The sequence below is a fragment of the Acanthaster planci genome, linkage group LG03 (assembly GCF_054643075.1).
Source record: "Acanthaster planci isolate LZ-2023a linkage group LG03, COTS_SCS, whole genome shotgun sequence".
In the NCBI taxonomy this organism is placed as follows: Eukaryota; Metazoa; Echinodermata; class Asteroidea; order Valvatida; family Acanthasteridae; genus Acanthaster; species Acanthaster planci.
The window spans coordinates 9,085,423-9,106,304 of record NC_141779.1 but is presented as its reverse complement, the minus strand read 5'-3'; the positions used below and the strand labels follow the sequence as shown (position 1 = coordinate 9,106,304).

The 20,882-nt window shown below is 42.2% G+C and overlaps 1 long non-coding RNA gene and 1 pseudogene across 1 annotated transcript in view; one reads left to right on the top strand and one right to left on the bottom strand.

Moving 5' to 3' along the window:
* Window positions 1–20,882, top strand: part of LOC110990435 (uncharacterized) — a 55,864-nt gene that overhangs the window by 25,816 nt on the left and 9,166 nt on the right. The window contains exon 4 of the long non-coding RNA XR_015424827.1: window positions 17,050–17,247. This is a non-coding gene — a long non-coding RNA (uncharacterized LOC110990435). The remainder of the gene's footprint in view (window positions 1–17,049; window positions 17,248–20,882) is intronic.
* On the bottom strand, window positions 1,818–2,749 carry LOC147799612 (uncharacterized; annotated as a pseudogene).

Genomic DNA, 20,882 nt, shown 5'->3' with positions numbered 1-20,882 from the left:
GAGTGGGTTTAAAGCCTTTTTCTACTGAGAATTGTACATGTATTTGGAAAATCACACAAACTTTGTACAAATTAACAAGTTGACTGTTATAAACCACCACAATCAATTTTCAAAGCTGATTTTATTGTTGTAGTGAATGGAGACTAGAGGGCTGGAAACCAGTCTAATATTTGCCGCAATGGGCTAATATGGCCGCCATTGCCGGTCGCGCTGTAATCTATGGGAACACTAATTCCGAGAGCTATTTGAGAAAATTGCCACGTCAATCATAAAATCTGCCACGATCAATCTGTGGGGATTTTTAAGGGCAACGTTTCTTCGCACAAAGTAAGTTTCGGCAAAACCCTATTTTTTTCGCGTTAACGTTTCTGTTGATTGAGCTCGCCTACCTTCCGTCTGCGATACAATTCTCGCCTATGGAGAATTCGACCGAGAAATCGATGTGATGTACTTTCAAAAACTCAAGTGAAATCAAAATTTTAATGACATCCAAGGTAGCACATGTAACGCAAATCCAACTATCACAGCAATGTTTTATTTAGGGTTTGGGGCCGACAAAGAGATTGATATAAGTTCTGGAACCGTGGTCTTCAAAATGACGTCATCATTGTTCGATTAAGCGACGTGCGCACAAGAGGGCGACGTCGCTAGATTGTGGTTTGGTCCCCGACCTGTTAAAATCTGTAAGAGATCAGATGAAGTTCGAACTAAACTGCCAGCTGGGCTTTAATTGATGATCAGATTTACCGGTTTTCTGGTTGTACTTGAAACAAGAAAGCAACACTTTGATCAAAATAAGGAATGCTCTGTCGCCTGGAACAGCCCTGTGCTTCAACGAAAACTAAACAAAAGAGGCCCCATTTGGGAAAAATTGCTAACCTGTAGCGATCTGGCAGACTCCGCCTCCCAACGGGAGGGTCCCTTCCCACAACCACCTCCCCAAGGTACAGGGAGGCTAGCCCCGGGAAGATGTCCCCAGGCTGGAGAAGGGGCATTTCCTACTCAAATTGAATAGACATACCACCAAACAAGTTGACATTCAGGAAACTTGCCAACCCCCCCCCCCAAAAAAACAAAACAAAACAAAATTAACCAGACTAAATAACCAAACCGGTACGGCTCCCGGGGGTGTGTGAAACCTCTAAACATTAAGCTGGGTAACAAGGTGCATCTGGATAGAGTGAAAAGAAGGCCAGCGCGTTGTGCAAATTCTCGCAGAACTTCATATTGTCAACAGCGGAGAGAATAGGGATTGATCTGATGCATTTATGTTGTGTGCATGAATGATTGCGCTGGCATTGCCGATTTGGTGGCAAACCCTGTGAGCAAACTTGTTTAAAGCAGGAACATTGGTCTTGCCAACCCCATGTTTTGTCTCCCCATAATAAAACAATCGATAAAAGATATCTGACCAAACAATACGAGTGGTCGGGAGTATTTCCCGAACTTTACATAGGTACATTTTAATCTTAGGACGTAGCTCCCTGACCGGGGTTGAGAACAAGTCGTTTGTACCCAAATGAATGACAAGGGTTTTTGGCACTGGCCTTGATTTCAAATGACGGTTGAGCATGGGAACTAGCTCTATCAGTTTTGTTCCCCTCACGCCAAACCACTGGAGGCACTGTGTAGCTGAACATCGAGGGTTGGACCGTCTGGCTCTGAAGACGATGCTGTCTCCAATTACCCATGTGCGTGTAGTGCCTGTGGATAAAAAAATAAAGGGAACGAGAGCAAAGGCCTTTCCAAAACCCAGCGTTAAAGTCAAATACCCGATGAATTGTACTTAGCAATAAAGGAATGAAATATTTTCCTAACTAGACCCAATGGGGACGGATGTAGAGATTTACCGCTGGGGACTTCCAACGACCCAGAGTCTGAATCTCTGAGACTGAAATACCATTAAGGGCTGCGGATGTGGCGGCTCCTATGCAGAAGCTGTGACCGCTGAAGCCTGCTGAGGGAACTCCTGCTGCTTCCAATGACTTTTTGAGCATGTGACGGAACTGAAAGGCGGTTAGGGGGGATCCATCAAAGTGGACGAATAGGGGGCCCCCTGAAGTGGGCCGCTTGTGCAAATAGCCTGCTAGTGAGTGTACTGGGCAGAAGGAAGGGGGAGTGTACTATGAAAACGGAGAGTTGCAGTCTCTCCCCGCTGATCGGTTTTGGAAAAACGGAGTCTTATAGTCATGACTAATGGATCGGAGCCCTCAAACCAAACATCATTGAGCCCCAGAGTGCGAGAGCTGTCGGCATGTTTACTGCCTACAGTAAACTCACCTACTCGTAAAAACCCATAGAACGCTAAGAGGAAAGCAGAACAAAACAAGGAACCTTCGAAATCCAGTGAAGTGATGTGGCCTGATATGGTGCAGATCTTCTGCAAGAGGCTAGCTGTGATGGGGCGACGGCTGTCTGACTGATGAGGCTGCCGTCGGCAACCCTCCCTAATTTTTTGAACCAAGAGGTTATTAGTTGGATCGGGCCAGCTGTGTATTTTGTGAACGAACGAAATAGCAGAGGTGTAGGAATTAATTGTGGAGGAGGCCAGGCCCTGCAGGGACAAATGAGCTATGAATGCCACAACCTGGCCATATGGAGCCGGCCAGCAAGTCTGTAAGCCGGTTTGAAGGCGAAATTCTTGAAACGGTGAAACCCCTCTATTGTAGCTCTTCCACGTGCTGCTGGCCATGGAAGCTCCGAGGAGTCGCTCTGCCTCGCCCATTAAATTTTCCAAAGGAAGGCTGGGATTTCCTACCCTAAATGGCCGCATGTGGAGCCAGCTCCCGAAACCGGGTCATCTGGGAACGAGACAAGGCGTTAGCAATTTGGTTTTTAACACCTGGAATGTGAGTGGCCTTGAAGGAGATGTTGTCCGAGAGGCACCGCAGGACAAAGAATCTGACCAAATGCATAATCTTAGGGCACTTGGAAGACTGTTTATTAACAATAGCAACTACAGCCTTGTTGTCAGAGCGAATGATAATCCGCTTACCTGTCAGACGCCTGCCCCACAGAGCTAGTGCAACAACTACCGGAAAGAATTCCAGCCATGCGATTGACCGAAAATCAGCCAAAACGGACTGGGGCCAAGTGTCACAGAACCAATTTCCATTGAGGTAGCCACCAAACCCGATGCCACCGCTTGCATCTGTGAATAACTGCAGGCCGATCTGGAATGATGGCCCTTCCATTGAAACTACGCAGAAATATCAGCCACATATTCAGGTCGGCTTTGGCACCCCGCAACATTTGAATGAAGTGCCAGGGCTTCTTAACACCTGAGAGTAGGTCAATGAGGCGTCTGAGGAATGCCCACCCAGGGGGAATAGCACGGCACAGGAATGACAAGGAACCAATGAGGGACTGCAGGGACTTTAAGGTAACTTTCTTTGACTGAGCAACAGACTGAACCTTATCTATGATGTTTTGGAGTTTCGTTTCTGGAAGCGAAACCATTTGGGTCACTGAATTTATCTCAAGTCCAAGGCAGGAGATACCCCCCGATGAGTTTGAACTCCCTATGAACAAGAAATCATCCACATAATGACAGATACGATCTGTACCCAACTCTTTCCTTACCGCCCATTCGAGAAAGGTGGAAAATGTTTCAAACAAGGCAGGGGCACAGGAAGCCCTCATTGGCAGAGGTTTGTCAACTTAAAAGTGATCGAGCAATTTGATGCCCAAGAGATAAAAATCGTCAGGGTGAACGGGGAGCAGACAGAATGCTGATTTTACATCTGCTTTAGCCAAAAATGCACCTTTTCCTGCCCCTACTACCAAGTCGACCGCATGATCAAAACTTGTGTAATGCACCGTGCAAAGCTGTGTGTTGATCCCTTCATTAACTGACCCAGATTCTGGATAAGACAAGTTATGTATAGGACGATAGTGTCCTGGTTCCGGGACAAGCCCTATTGGGGAAATTCTGAGATTTGGCAATGGCCTATCTCTAAAGGGACCCGCCATGCGACCATGAGCAATCTCATCGGATAATTTATCTAGGGCAGCAGAAGTGTTTTTGTTGACAGATTGAGCATTGGGAGAATCAAAACTAGTCCTTGCTCCTTGGAACCCCAGTTTAAACCCAGTGGAAAACCCATTACGTAGGCACATCGCAGCCTCTTTATTAGGGTACAGGTCAAGAAATGGTAATAAAGCAGATAACTGTACTGGAGTATGTGCTGGGCAGCATAAACAGTGGGTTTTATTAATGCAGGTTGTTGAGATGCTTGGGTTACAAGGACTAGGAGTGGGAAGTAGCGCCTTAGCGGCGGGACACGCTAAATTTGCTGTTTTGTGCTGTGCATGAGGTGCCCCCGTGTTCGGGGGATTGGCAGGAGGAACACTTGTGGGTGTACTTGCATTGGGAATTGGTACACCCTGTGCGGTTCAATGCGAAACAAAATCCGGATCCATGGGATGAAGCCCTGCCACGAAAGAAGTTGAAAGGGCGCTGCTTGGGAAAGCTAGAATTGACCCCTTTTGGGTCCCAAGGCTGAAGCTGGGGCCAGCGGGGGCGGTCACAAACAGGGCCCACAGTTCGCCGTCAATGAAAGCCCAGGATCTATTAGGGTGGAATTGTTGGCGCAACCTGAATTGGCGATCGTATTCTAACCAGCCCTTACCCGCAAACTGCGCTGCGGCCATCCTAATCACATGCATGTACTTAAGGAGTTCTTGGGCCTGCTCGGGCTGCGCAGCGATAAATATCGAGGAAAAGACAAGAAAAGCATCCGTCCAGCCCAAAATAGATGTAATTCGGGGCTTTTTCTTGGTGTCTTTCAATAGTAACTGCCCGGAGTTGTCAAAACTAAGTGTGAGGTTTGAATTGGGGGAACTGTGAAAGTGGCGCTCCAGAAGCAGATCTAATTCAATGAATTCACTTTTTATGATCCTCTCTCTAGTACTAGCTAGAATTGTAGCCCCCAAGGGATCACAAACTGAAAATAAGGGACCCTCGTCCACCCCTTGTGTAGAGGTGTTGTGCCAAGCATAAGGAGGCCCCTGCATAGGAATGCCATACTCACCAAGAGGGCAGTGACTCGAGCCAGGCACCACTGAACTTGGAGGGGATCCAGCCTCACATGCTCCACCTGATCGTGGTGGAAGAGATGGTACACCTGTGGGTTGGGATGTCACTGTAGCTGGGGCTCCAGAAACAACCTGCTGAAGGGGAAGAGCATCAAGACTGCGCCCGCTGGGATGAGTTGATGGATGACTAATCGACCGAACGATCGGGGCTCACGATGCTGGAACGGCTGACGGGCACTCTAGACTGCTCGTTTGCGACTGGCATTGGCAAGACTGGCAAATTCCTGAGGGACCAAGTTGGTTTAATTCTGGCAGCGGAGCGCCGAGTGAACGTTGAGGAAGGGGCCCCTGAGATACCAGCACTGGAATAGGCTGAACGGAGCTCGAAGGGGCCGACGAAGGCGCTACACTTGGGGCCGGAACGGGCGACGAGATCGGCTGAGGACGGCATGGTGTACATGTTGCAGTGCTCGCGCTCTGCGAACCCTGGCCACGAGAGGGCGCTGTTACGATCATCTGACTCGGCTGACTTGTCACCACGGGGTCATCGGGGCCGCTGTAAGCATGTATGTCTGGCGGGTGTGCAGCCAGTGACGGCAGGGCGAGCAATGCCTGCATAGCTCTGGCCTGTGACCGAGTCTGACTTGGAGGACGTGAAGCGTTGGCCGAATTTCCCTTTTTTGCGGCCGCTCCGGCGCTCTAGGAGCCTTTCTCTTCCGACCTCGTCCGCTCTTCGCCATCGAGGATTCGAGAAGTTAGGTTGATAGGCAGGATTTTCGACAAGAATTACGATGTGAACCGAGATGAAATTTTGATGCAAACATGTATGGTGGGGAAAACCAAGAAAGTGACGGCCTTCCCGCGCAAACTGGGAAAGCGCGCGAAGAAGCCCAGCCTGTCATTGGTCTGATCTGCATACCAGCTGATCCAGATTGGCGTGGACCATACTTAGAATGCCCGTTATCACTCCCCCTGGACCCAAAAAATGTTCTTCGGAGACGAGCACCGAAAAACTGTATTAAGAAAGTCTGACATCAAGAAAGTTGTGAGAGTGATCAACATTGAAGAGTAATGGGCTGATAATGTTGCCCTGGGGGACAACATTTTCTGAGATTCTTTCAGTGGAAAGGGTGTGGTTGGCCTTACTTTACCAGTAGCTTGGATTTATTGAGAAACTTGTTTTTCTGGCTTTGTTGATGGCCAATTCAAGATTAAGGATGTTGCTTGGAGTGGATAGGGTGGCCAGATGAAGGTACATGTACATGTACGGTACACATGTACAATGTATGGGAGGATCTTCCCCCAGTTTGAGAATGGGAATGAGGATAGTATCTGTCAACTGTTTGGGACATTGAGAAGTGTGCCAAATCTTGTTAAAGATTAAAAGTATTCCCTGACTTTTATTGGAAAATGTTTGATGTCCATATTGTTAATTCCATTGTTGCAGCTCGTAGCTACATGCATATTTGGATGGAAGAACGTTACCAGTGGCTGATCATAATCCATCACGAAGTCAGGAGAATGCCTAAGGTTTCACAGTGTTGTTGCGAAACACTGTCATGACCGGTACCGTTATTTTCGCATTTCAGGCGACATGCCACTGGAAAATTTCTTCTCATCATATGTGTTCTGACCGGTACTACACAGTTACTGCATGTAAAGAGCGGGGTATCGCCCTAGTAGAAGATGCAGCATCTGAGTATGCAGTTTGCTACAAACGAAACACAGAACAGATTGTGACTGTGGGAGGAGCCTGTATATTTACACTGTACATGTATACCCCCAAACGTAACAGTCTGCCAAAATACAGATCTCTCTGTGTTTTTCACTGATGTTGTTTTTGCTCATACTCGGTTTGTTTTATAAAGTTTCCTGTAAAATCAAAACAAGTATCGACTTCTTACATCTGGTTACTATGCATCTTGTGTGCAGAGTTTGTGTAGATGTGTGTACGTGTACGTAATTGGTTGTAGATGAACTTGATGACAGTTGATCTCAGGGTTCTTGTGAAGTGTGAAACATTTGGAAGAAGGATGAGAGTTTTTGCCATCTTTCATCAGCAAATGTCTCTACAAATATGACAAGGGATTTTACCACAAATTCAACACATTCACAATGTTTACACTGTGCATAATGAACAGTGAACTTGTTAGACGTGGGCCAAAGTTTGCAAACTTGCATGTTGGTGCTGATGTAGGGATGAGAACCGTGGAATCAGACATGGCTTTTTCAAAAGATGAACGATAATTTTTTTTGATGCGGACCGAAATTTCCATGCAGGCAGTGACGAGAACCACAACATCAACTTTCATCGGCCTACATGTAAATGGAAGTTTTTGAAATCTAGGACCAGTGGTGCTTCATTGGAGGAAGCATTCAACCATTTATTGACAATTTGCACCACATGCCATAAATCTGCTGTTTACAGTGTACTTGTACAACAATACAATATTTGCATAAAGCAGTGCATGGAATATTTCCTCAGTTGGTGCCTTAATGGGTTATGAAAGCCCAATGCTTGCGCTCCGCCAAATAGATAATTAACAGAAATCAAATCCCACTCGATAATTTATTTGTTAATGAAACTTTTCATAACATCTGTAAGCTTTTATTTTCAATGGTTTCACCAACTTGTACAGAATTCACACCATTAGTGTGTGGATGGTAGGAAATGAATAGAAGAGGCACAACTTGTTTGTGTTTACTGATTTTTAACATTTTGACATCTTTTCTGAATTTTTCCAGGGTTACATTCCGGCATTGAAATGCATCAGTTTTTGTTTCGTAGTATTTACAATTTTGAAACTTTTCTTATATTCGGGGCAAGTTATACTGATTTTTTGCCTACGTTTCAAATAGGCACTGTTTCCAAACACTCTTGTACAAACCGGCATTGCCTAATTTTCTTTACGTCATGTTGCAAAGGTTCCCTTTGAGGAACTGTAGTTTTCCTTTGGTAAGCCCTATCCAATATTAATACTACCATTGCAGTTGATTTAATTTTATTTTGCGTATTTAGTCTTGTCTGTAAGGAGTAAAAGACATGTAAAAAGAAAATGGAATAAATTAAACTTAGTTTGTAAAATGAAATAGAATTAGACCAATATGACAATACATGTAACACAATATTGTGCCCCTGCAAGATTTGCCTAATAGTGAAATGAATCACTTTGTGTACATGCCACTAGCTTAGTTTACTTGTTACACATGTACAGTTTGTACATGTATATCTGCCTCACAAAATAGCTGGGAAAGCTGTAGATAAGAAACAGTGATGAAATTTTAACATGATTCCATGCATTTTATTTGATTTGCTTTGGATTTGAAGGTAAATAATATTCAGTTAAAATGAAAGGATGAAAAGAAAAACAGAAATGTTGAAAATACAGTGTAAGTGCTAGTTCTAGTCGAAGGCTAATGCATGTTAAATATTGAAAATGAGAGAAAAATTAAGAAGTGCAGACTAATAATCCTCAGATTCTCAGAGAGTTATCTGGACATCACTGCAATGCATTGCTATCCACTTTGACTTCGTGCAAGTGTCTAAAATTTTAAAACTTTAGAGCGAGTCCCAGTTACAGATATCAGATTCAAGCTGCTTTTTCTGGAAGTCTGCAGGACGAATCAACTTTATTTTATTTAGATATACATGTATTTATTGTGGGGTTACTGGGTATAAATATGTTAACTGATCAAAATTGTTGTGGTAGGACCATGGAGGAAGATTCTGCCCTAGGTTAAGTTAAACCATGGAGGAATAAGAACAGTGAACACAGTTGTAATGCCAGCGCCTGTACATGTACATGTGTAGGGGCCTATGTACATGTATTTGTGGGGTCGTGTGGCCAAGAATCACAACGAAACTTGCACATAGAGACAGGAAGCCAGTCTATCTCTGCACGTGGAAGCACAGAGTTGACTCAAGTCACGCTGCGTTCTATGGGTCGTTATTCAGTTTTGCACAATAGAACTCGCGCTCTCGCTGGTTTCATGAACTAACGGTTAGAGTCACATTTAATGCTAACACAAGTTCACAGGCATTTTCTGTCGGAATATCTCGTACTTCTAGGGCAAATTTCTCCTTTTTTTGCTGCTGAAAAGAGTTGAACTTTTCAGGTTGGGTCATTTATATTTTACTCCACCACCAGTGTAATGTTCACATAGACCGATTATCCTGGAACGAGAATTTATTTCTGGAAGGATTCATGTGTTCATCTTATGGTCTACAGACCTGCTGGCAGACCAACTCTCTGAAGACATCTGCAAGTGAGACTATAATTCGGTAGTTATAGTCCATTGGTCAAGTTGCGACATGGCTTTGAGTTTTTTGGCCTGGGCTGACATATGACATCTTACAGTAATGCCCCTTGATTGTTTTTGGTGACGCTTTCACGAAGTTGCGACCGAGGATGTTCAAGGCTTTAGCAATTTTAATCGGGCTAACCTTAGCAAGTTTGATATCAGGGGAATTAATGATGACCAGTGTAGGTTGACTCTTGATGTTTGAGTTCTGAATGAGACGGCGTTTAGGTTGGGAGTTTTGTTGAGGGTCACTATCTGAATCTGTGTAGACGTCACTGTATGTTATGTGCTGTCGTTTACGGCTTTTTGGTTGAGACTGTGTTTCATTTTGGGCTTGACTCAATCTATCTAGGGTTGATCATGATCTGTCATCATTCTCTTGAAGATTGTCATAAGGCCTTTGATTAGATTGTGATAATTGATCCCATGAAGTGTCTGATTCCATCTCATCTTCCATCTTGGGGTGGAATCGGCCTAAAGCGGCTTAGAAAGGGGGAAAGCTTAAAGTTTAAAACCTCCTGATAATGACATATTGCTTACCAGTTGAAGTAGCAACACAAGAATCTTGAAAAATAATCAAGTATGCCAAATGAAGGCAGTCACTGGCTGACTGAGATTCAAATTTTCGCGCGCTCCCGGACATCCAATCCTATGTCCGGTCACGGCAAAATCTTCGCAGGTCTCCAATCACGCATTCAGACAGAGACTTTTTTCTAGTTGGTTGTGTGTTCTGTGCAGCAGCCGATTAACCTCCAAAATTACCAATAAGACTATTCAGAGCTTTGGCTATTTCTGATTGGATTAACTTTAGCAAGTTTGACATCTGGGGAATTGATGATGACTAGTGTCCTGGTAGGTTGACTCTTGGTATTTTGGCTCTTGGTAAAGTGATGCACATGAGTTGGGAGTTTTGTGGAGGTCTGAGTCTGTGTAAGCATAACTGTATGATGTGTGTTTTGGTTATTAACGGCTTTTAGTTTGAGGTTGCGATTCATTCAGTCTGTCTAGTGTTGATCTACACATGTATGTAGATCATTATTATTCAGAGGGTTATTATGGGATATGGATTTAGACTGTGATGGTTGGTCCCATGAGGTGTCTGATTCCATTTCATCATCCATTTTGAGCCAAATTTAGTCCTAAATGGGCCTAGAAAGTGGGAATATCGATATTATTAATACCTCCTGATTTTGAGATATCTCGCCCAAAAGGATCACAAAGTAGAGGAATGGTTGTCACTGGGTGACAGATTTAACATTTTCCACACACTCTCGAGCATCCAGTGATTATGTCTGATCGTGGCGAGACCATATGTCATCTCCCAGAGGGATTCGCTTCACCAATCTGTACAACTCATGTCTCGCTGTTTTTGATGCTGTTTTCTCAAAGTGGCACCCAGTGGGATCATTTTTTTTCTGCCTGACATGGTTTGTCCTCAAAATTAGTGGACTAAGATACTGGGTTCTGTCATTGCTAATCCTGGGATTCCCAGAAAATTTGCAATGACTGTCAGGGATTTTCCTTACCGTGACTTGTACTAATAACACTTTCCCCGAGAAAATTTAATTGTAAAGTACATAACAGCAATTTCCTTCAGGGTGACATCATATGCAGCAGTGTTTTCTGTCAAAGGTGCATATCATTACTAATTTTGGGGAATTGTTTTCTGGAAATTTCTAAACACTGAATTATTTTTATCAGGTAATTGATACAGAAACCTGAAAGCTCCTTGTTGATGGGTACCGTATTTAAGGGTGTGTGGGACTATTTCTGAAAATGTTGAGGCATACCAAAAATCTGTAAGTAAAAGAAAAGGAAAATCTGATTTAAGTTTAAGAAAATGATTTTTTTAATTATTATTTTTTAATCAAATAAGCAGCCAACCCTGCTTTGAAGCATTCATGGGTTTCACTTTCTTGCAAAAGTAGTGGTTTGCTGGCAAATTCTGGCAAGCTCAGCGACCCTCCTGACTCAAATTCAGTTCTGACCTGCTTACAATAGCAACGTAATATATATCTAGGCAGGGAACAGACACTGCTTGGACAATGCTTTTTGTTCTGGTCTATTGCATTGTTAAGGCCAGTGCTGCTCAAGTCTTTAAAGAAAACCTGCAGATGAGCTCTGATAGTGAAATTTGTCTTACAACTGAAAGATCTACATGTACATGTACATGTGTGTAAACTGAAGGTCAGAGAGTCTGTCCTTTCATTTACATCAAACTCTCTCGAAAAGAAGTGACTTTTTATCATGGAATGTCAGTCTATTTCTTGGTGTGAAATTGATGTGTCAATTTGCCATCTGTAGCATGCATAAAAATAACAGATGTTGAAATTCATACTACTATACCAGTACCTGGACAATGCATTTATCAGATTACTTCCTTCTCTTTGCATTGAGTGGCACTGCCACTCCCGGCTACAAAAAACTCACCCTGATGTAAGGATGAGAAACGTAGTTCTGCTCCGTGCAATATACATGTACATGTAGCTACACCCCAGACAGGGCTGGGGTGTAGCTACATGTACATGCCAAAGAACTACTCTTACAAACTAACAGCTTGAGAGATCGATATCAATTATTCCAAAGGATCCCCAACATACCCTTCCTTTACCAACTCTGATTTCCATCGAATGTGCCTTTTAAACAATCTGTCTGGCACTTCCACTGGGGCAGCAGCGGTTGCTCCCCTGGATTGGAGGCTATGCAAGCCAAAGCACTGTCTATCTGCAACAAATGGGGCTAAAGCCTCAAGGATAACTTCCCTTACTCTTGAATACGAGAGTGGCTGATTAATGTGTACCCGCCTTTAACTTTTGACTGAGCATGAAAAATAAAGGCATCTGATTCAGAAACTTCCGCTGCGGATATATATTTCTGTAACAACTCTACTGGACAATACCTAAATCTGTCTTATTTATGACTACTTGTCTACCCTCTCAATACTGGTCAGTTGTGGTTGACAGAATGAGCAAAGTAAAACCCTCAGAAATGAAAGATGTGTCACGTTCAAACGTGGGGTGGTGATACCCTACGGTGGTGGGGTACACCTAAGTTTTTACTTAGGGATTGATCTCTCTGGCAATTAAGATACTCCAAATAAAGATCAAAAATTGGCACAAAGAATTATTCTCACTGTATATTACAGTTGATTTATTTCTATTTGAAATCAATTTGAGAAATTTAGAACTGTCCCAATATTGAGATTGAGAAAATTTACACAGTTGCGGACACTCCTAAATGGAGTTGACAATGATATGGATTGATTGACCAGTAATGAAAAAAAAAACTTATTCTGTGAGTGTGATAATTGCAAGAATAAAAAAGGAAGTCATAAGAAATGGCAGAGCCAGTGGGCAAAGGGATAATGCAAGGATAAAAGGATACTTAAATGATAGGCTAAAGGATAAAGTGGTACTGTGCAACCTGCTCTCTCTACAGAGTTTGGCTGTGTAAAGACCACACAATGAAGCAATTCACTATATGTAATAGTCATTGAGTCCAAACATGAAACAGTTGTTATGCTTCATGCATGTGTACAAGTCACATTGCCAAACTTTCCACAAAACTTTCAGGACAACATGACGAACAAAATCAGTCCAAATGACAAAGTTTTGACCTGACTTGGAGTCCACACTTGGCCCACATGTACTACAAGACCAATCTGCCAATGTGAACAGGCCAGAACTGTGCATAATGATAAACAAACGATACATATTGCAAGAATGTTTAGGACAAAAGCGCACTTACGTTCTGACAGAACTAACTCCTGCTAGAAAGAGGCAGATTGTCATGTACGGCACAGCGAAGCACGTCGCATAAGCGTACAAGAATACATTCACATCTGGTACAAACCAATGGACTAGAACCCATTGTTGCAGACTAATATTGATGAGGGTATGATTAATTTATGATTATGACCATGAATGACCACTGGGGTGACTCTACACCGAAACTACAATGATTTAAATATTATGTTTGGACTATGCTGAATGAGTAGGAACACTCAAGGTTTGTGAGAAAGGGCATGGTGTGGAAACCTGAGAGAACCCTAGACTTGACTAAGTCTGACTACCACAGAAAATTGAGAAAGCTTGATATGAGCAGGTTCACTAAAGTGAAAAATAACTGTGTATGCCAAAAGACACATTATAACTGATCTCAAGGTCGTAAGGTCTGCCTCTTTGTGTGCATTATATAAGTAAGAATCTATCATTCCTTCAGAACTGATGGTACTGGCCTTTTCTTTTCAATTGGTTTAGAGAGCCATCGTTTAAAGCCTTCGAGAGTAAACTTTACAAGTGAAAAGACCGTGGGATCATCAATTCCAGCATTTTGTGTGCCGAAGATGTGGATGCTACCTCCTGAATAATTGGTGCTTGGGAATTACAATTTTTACTTTCATGAATTGAATATAGATGTATAGTCAACGGGTTCTGCGTTTATGTGCTTTTTCCAAGACCCCTGGCTCAATCTGACCACCATAAGAAAGCTCCTGAGTACAGCTTCCCTATTCCTCCCTTACATGTAAGTCCAGCATTACACTCAGAAGCTGAGCTGCTAACTGCCTCAATTCTGGTGATTCCTCTTCCATACTTGAAGCCCAAATATCATTGCTGCATATGGTCGGCATATAGACAACAAAACTGTTATGATCCACACAGAGACAACAAAACTGTCATTATTACTATTTTTAATTTAGACATATGGGAAATCTAACCCTAATGCAAGTATTTCGCTTTGAGTAATCTCTCTGTTAATTTAACATTGCCACTTCTTCTGGGGACAAATATCGGCCAGTTTCTAGGAATTTCATATGCTATGTTTAGTTGTACCGGTTTCCCAAGATGATAACCATCTGGGAATAAGATCGGCCATTATGGTGCTGCAAACCAGCATGGGTTAATCAAAGTGCCAACTGCATTGGTACTTTCCATGTGCTTGAAAACTCTGGGTGTCAAGGCGATTGGGGGACAACCCAATTGTTTTCTCCTTTCCAGTTAACAGTGAAAGCATCTACTGTATTACAACCTGGATTACGGTATCTTTTATGTAATAAGTTGCAAACCTGTCAACTCTGTGAGGCTTCCACAATTCATCCAAAAATGAGAATAGTAGATCAGATATACCCCAGTCGTCCTGATCCATTTGCCTACTTAGCATATTGGCTTTTTAGTTCTGGGACCTTGAAATCCACTCCATATCTACATGAATATTCTTCAAACATGTCAGGCAAATACTAAAGGCTATCTCCTGAAGTTCAGGGTTCTTCTTCCATGTGCTGCAATTTGCACAACTGCTTGGGTATCGGTAAACCACTTAGTCCGGTGGTTGGACAGTTCACACACAAACCACTCGAGAACTAAGTCAACTGCTTTGAGTTCTTTTCATGTGGAACTCTTCCTAGACTGGCTACTGTCCCAAGATCCCTGGGCCTTATCATTACCCAACTACCACATAGTCATTGTAGCCATTGTTACTTGCATCAGAATACACTACTCTAGAGTGTTTGGGAAGTGTACCAATATTAACCTCATTGACCTTACCCTATCTATATTGTCAAACTAGAATTGCAATTCCACTTTGGCTTGCGGTGAAATTCTCAGAGGTGCATTACATGCCCTCCTGGTCTCTGTACAGACATGCAATGATTTGGTCATGACCTTTGTCACATGTCCAGTAACCAGACTAGTGGAAGCTATCTTACCCACTAGACTTGGTAAAGACCTGGCCGTTTCGGTATTACTTGATTTGGCAATATTTTCAATACCTTGTTTTATAGCAGTCTTTCGCCTATAGGGAATTCTGATGGTACCTGCATGTAAACTGAGATTGATGTCATATCCAAGCCATTCCAAATTGTCTATTGGATCCCCAATGCTTTTCTGAACATGGGGACAAGTCCAAACCGGATGAGGGAACCTGTTCGCTGTGTTCTTGCGCTCTTTGCCAGTAGATGCAAACCCGAGCCCATCGTCAAGAAAAACCGTGATTGATTTTATACCTTCACCCCTTCACTTCTTAACTTGAGGGCAAATTACTTTGATGAAAATACAAGATGCATCTGATACATGTAGGTCAAATGGCCACTGCTTAAATCGATAGACAACGATTTTCCATATTTCCAAGCAAAACCAGGAAATTCCCGACGGGATGGACAAATATCTACATGGTGGTAGCCTGGTTTTAAATCTTACTTGAATATGTACCCACCTTTTCTCAAGGAAGAAAAGTGCAGTACGTTATTGACCATTCTCAAGCCAAGCCCAGAATGAGCCGTTTCTTGCTATTCATCTGGATAGATACATGTACATGTACATGTACTGTCAGTGGATTCACAACTCTTGGCTTACTCTGAAACACTTTTGCAGTACCTACTGATATCAAATTCAGATATTGCCTCTGAAACAAAATCAGTGTTTTCTAGCACTGCTTTGTTATTAGTGGAAACCATTTCAGGAGGATCGCAGGTCAGCGGCAATACATAACCTTTGTTCACTACGTTGGAAACTAATTCTGTTGGTTGCAATAGATCCCAAAAGGCCTTATGCTTTTTAAGACAACCCGCAACCCTTATGAAAAGATGCCTGGGTTTTCTTCATATTCATAGTAACTGTCAACAACATGAGATTGAATAGTATCAAAATACAACTCAACATCGGAATTGAACTTAACTTTACCAGTTTGAGCTTGCACATCCACTTTGGTCTTTGTGCTTGGGGCAGGTGACCTTCCAATGAGAGAAACCCCCGCCCACGAAACACGTTCCTCCTAAACCTTGAGGCTTGTTGACCTGAGCACGGTAATATTGGGACTGCTCAAAAGGGCCGAAAATAGAAGCAGGACGTTCATAAGAGCTCTTAACTTCTTCTTCTGACTGCCGCCTCTGCTACCCTCTTCTGCTTAGTCTTTCTGGCAGCTTGATTTTCTGCAAGGGTGATCATGTCATCATCTTGGCCTGCAGCCAGCTATGTTCCTCATGCTCCATAACCGTGGTCCAACGGTATGTGCTGAAATCAGCCAAGCGAATCAACGTCTGTCGCTTGTTGATGGTTGTTGTGGCATTGGAGAATGTTGCTTTTATGACCAACAAGGAAGGGTTGTCAGAACTTAACTGGTCTACTGCAGCTACCAAGTCTTTGACTCGCCTATTAAATAACAAATAATGCTTAGTATGTTCGTGAATAAAATTTGGGTGAAACAGATAGCAACAATGGAAATACAAGGATTCAAATCTTGATAAAATAAAAAGTGTGTGTCAGCCTACGCCAGACCAATGTGAAGTGAATATTCTATACCCTGTGCTCCCCGCAAGGGTATGCTACATGCATCACTGCACATTCCACCACGCGTTCCTCCGCCCATACCGCAGCTGTACATTCTGCCCTTTATTCTCAATGAAATCAAATGTGTTCTAATTCGTACCCGGTCACTCAAACGAACATGTTTACTTTCTTTGGTATATATTCGTCATAAATGTGTGTGTTATTCTGATGACTTTGGTGAAGTTTTATATTATTTGGAAATTACTGGTATTTCCATTAATAAACTTCCTGACTTAAATGTGGGGTTACTGGAGAAGTAAAGAGATTCCAGTTCCGGTACATGTACATTAGCTTTTTGCTAGAATACAAGGTACATGTACATGTACATCTGTGTGTAAATCATCAACAATCAGCTGTTTAAAGTTGTTTTTCTCTTGCTGCTTTTCAGGACTGTGGCAAGAATGCATTTGTGCTGGTCTACTGCAACCGTTGTGTTGTCATGGGAGGGAGTCGGCAGATAGACCACGCCCACCCATTCCACTTTGTCACTCATCTGGTGGTCACAAAAGGACACCATTCAGGTCGACGGGGTGTGCTGAAGAACAGTTGACGTACGGAGCAGGAAATTCATTTAGGCAATAAAGGGGTAAGTTTCTATCAGGCCACTTCCGTTTTGTCTTAGGAAAGTTGTACATGTACATGTATGTCACTGTAATACATGCATGCATACATGTGCACAGCCATGTTTATTTGTTGCATACTCACTGCATTCAAATTCACATCATGTGTGTGTACTTGTATCTGATTAAAGGGAAGCCAAATGAATCAGTTTCTAGTTTTAATTTTGAAAATATTCATCTATTTTTCAACTTAATTTTTACCACTTTTCAAATCCTGACTCTAAATACCTGTCTACATGTTTGACTGTGGATGTCAAATCTCATTTCATATTGGTTAGTTCTGGTTTAGTTCATCTCAGAATAACAATGTCTTATGTCAGTGTTTTTTCTTGAATTGTTCAAAACTCAAAATTGTAACTGCACTTCAAGGAGAAATACAGCGAAAGGGTACATTGGAGTATCAATGTACATGTACATACGTGTATATGTACATGTACTTTGAGTTATGGCACTTTCTGTTGGTTGTAGAGGAAAGGACAGACACTGAACTTGATTTTTTTTCTTTTTTGGCCTGTTGTCATGGTACTTTGGTAGCCCCTGTCAAGCTTTATTGCCATACAACTTTTTTTTTTTTTCAGCATAACTTGTTTACAGATCTATCCAACTGAAATATTTTTACTCAGCGCCCAGTTAATACTTTGGTAATAAACATTTCACTCTAAATTGGTAACGTGCATTTGTATTGCAATCAGCTCTTGCTGGCCTTACAGTAAGCAGAACTTACAATTGACAATACAACGGCAGATTTGGTTTGGATCAACTTTTGACTGGATCATTTGGCCATCAGCAGCAACAGTCCAGTCCTTGTTTCCATCTGCCTTTTCTGAGTGCCCAAATGCCAAGTGTATTATAGATTGTTTTGACTTTAAAACTGAGAAACCGTCAGCTGTGAATGGATAGGTGCTGATGTATTCTAATTACAAAGGAACATGCACTTATAAAGTACTGTTGGTATCTCTCCACACGGATTGATTTCTTCCTTGTCCAAGACTTTTTCTGGAAGAACAACAGACAGTCAAGTCACAATAGAGTCTGGTATTTTGGATTTACTAGAGCCAGGGGATGTAATCATAGCAGATAAAGGGTTTCCAGAAACAAGACCCAGGTTGCTTTCAAACTTGGCTGGAAATTTAACGAGCAAAAAGTAACACAATAAAAGTTTATCTGTCAACTGTTTTGGTTGATAAGTTATATTTAATAATTAATTCCTGGCGTATTTTACCTTGCCTTTTCTCAAAATAGAATTAAACCCAGTCTGAAAGTATGCACGTCTGCACTTTTCATTTCAACCAAATAAAGCTTTATTACATCCTCCGATAAGACTGACTGACAACACCACCTCATAAGGACAGTTTGAAATCCTGTGCTGTGGTATCACTCCACCATTTAATGTGGTTTCCCCTTTTGCACAAATTCTGACATTGAAAATGTGTTTTGATTGGGGTAGCCATTTTCCGTCCCACAGTTCCTCCGCTTTGTTGTTTTCCTATTTCACAAAATCCACAATGTATTTCTCACTCATGATTATTGTTTTGTCACGTTTTGTCTCATTAATTCAATTGTCAACAGTTTTTAGCTCCTCCCAAACTCAATATTCAAGAGCATAGTTTCCGCCTCACTGTACCAGAAGCCCCTGCATGCAAAAAACATTCAGGAACAGTCTCTTTGCATTACCTGGTATGCCTTTGTTAACTACCGAAACGTACTAAGTACGGCAAGCGGAGTCACGGTTGCTAGGATAAGTGCGCCCTCTCTTGGCCAAGCTTGAGGCCCATAGGGACGGAGTAAACTATCTCGTATCCAGGTAGCAGCGCATGTTTTATGCAGTAGGCATTATCACTTCTCAGTAGGTGTTATCAAATTTTAATACAAATGGTCAAATGAATAAATATATAAATGGTCAAGTTGCATGTTGTTGAACAGGGAGACTGAGGTATATATGAATATCCATTAAGAGTGCTATTCCTGGTCTTTGATTGAAGGTGTTTATGTGCAGTTTGGTTCAGCAGGAGTGGGGGATGGAGCTAAGACCTTTCAATTTGTTTCGGTTTGCATTAGTGTCACTTTGGATGGGTTGGTTTAATAATAATTTGTGTTCTGTGAAATTTACCGGTATTTTTATTGGATTTGGTTTTCTTGGTTTTGGCTTTGCATATACCAGAGAAATAGTTTGATTCTGTATTGAATTTTTTTCTTGCTATCTTTGTTTGATGAAAGTGGATAGGAATATAAGTGGAGGATAGTGGGTTGTATTCCAGAGATAAGAGCAATATACATATAGACAGCAACAATGCTTGGCAATCTCATTTGGAAGATGTGGTTACCTTGAAATTAGACTGTTTGGTTTAAGACATTCAATATGGATGCCTCTTGAGGTTGGTTTGGTCTTATGAAGTAGCCAAACAGTTGTTGGGCTGTGATGCAGTCTTGGTCTTGATATTGGTCAGCAGTAATTTGAAGAGCTGTTCGCCAGGTTCTTGTGAGCTGTTCCCCTGTGGTAGTTAGCTGGTGTGGCTCGTCCTCGAGCATACATGTAATTCTGTTGGAGAGTGGGGGGTTCTCTTCTGTAGCTTGTTCACATGTTCTTGGAAGGATTTCTGAAATTTCAGAGAACGGTGTGGATGTTGTTGTCGTACTGTGGTTTCTTTGTGTGATGGAAGTGTGGAGGTCTCAAGATTGCGCTGAACGAAATATGGGCCCACAGAAAACACTGGAAAATCAGACCGAAATAGCACCGTCTAATGACTCCCGGGAAGAGGTTGGCCAGATTTTTTTTCACTGGAAATTCAAGATTATGGCAAGATGTTCACTTTTTATTTCAATTTTATCGGGGTTGGCCATGCAAATTTTTTATTTGCCTTTCCCCCGAAGATACCCCCAAAATAGTAGCAAAAGCATGTGCACCCTCAATGGTCATGGACAGGTACATGCATCTTGTTTGGCGAGTGATGTGATTCTTGACAGATGTCATATTTGTTGGCTTTTTCTGCCTAGGACTTTGGCTGCTGGAATTGTAAGTCTGAGAAGTGATGAGAGACTTGTGTTTGTGGAAATGGATATACCTGTACATGTACTAGGAGTATTAATGCCCAGTGACAAAAGTAGAGGCATATTATCGCTGGAGTTTTATTGGGGTAAGCATTGTCTGCATGTGATTCCCGATGATTTGGAGCTGGAATGAGAGGGTAGCGGCTGGTGATTGGTCTTGCTGTTGCAATTACCTGGCATTTTGTTCAAACTTGACAATCTTCTTTTCAAGAATATTGCTCCCCTTATCGTTCACCCTTTAACAGATATTTCAAAGCAGTCTTTCATTTCCAGAAAAGTCACAGATGAACTCAAATTTGCTGAAGTTATTCTATTCCAGTTTACCAAAATGGTGATTGTATCCAAGTCACTAATTATCGCCCTAGATATCCATTTTGCCGTGCTTCTCAAAACTGTTAGAAGGGTTAGTTGCAAACCATCTTGAAAAGTTTTAAAATTAACATTCTTTCACATTTGTAATGTGGCTTCAGGGCAAAATATTTGACTTACAAGTAAGTTGCCTTGATTTAGTGAACAGAGTAACATCTAGTCTGGACAAACGTGAACTTATAAT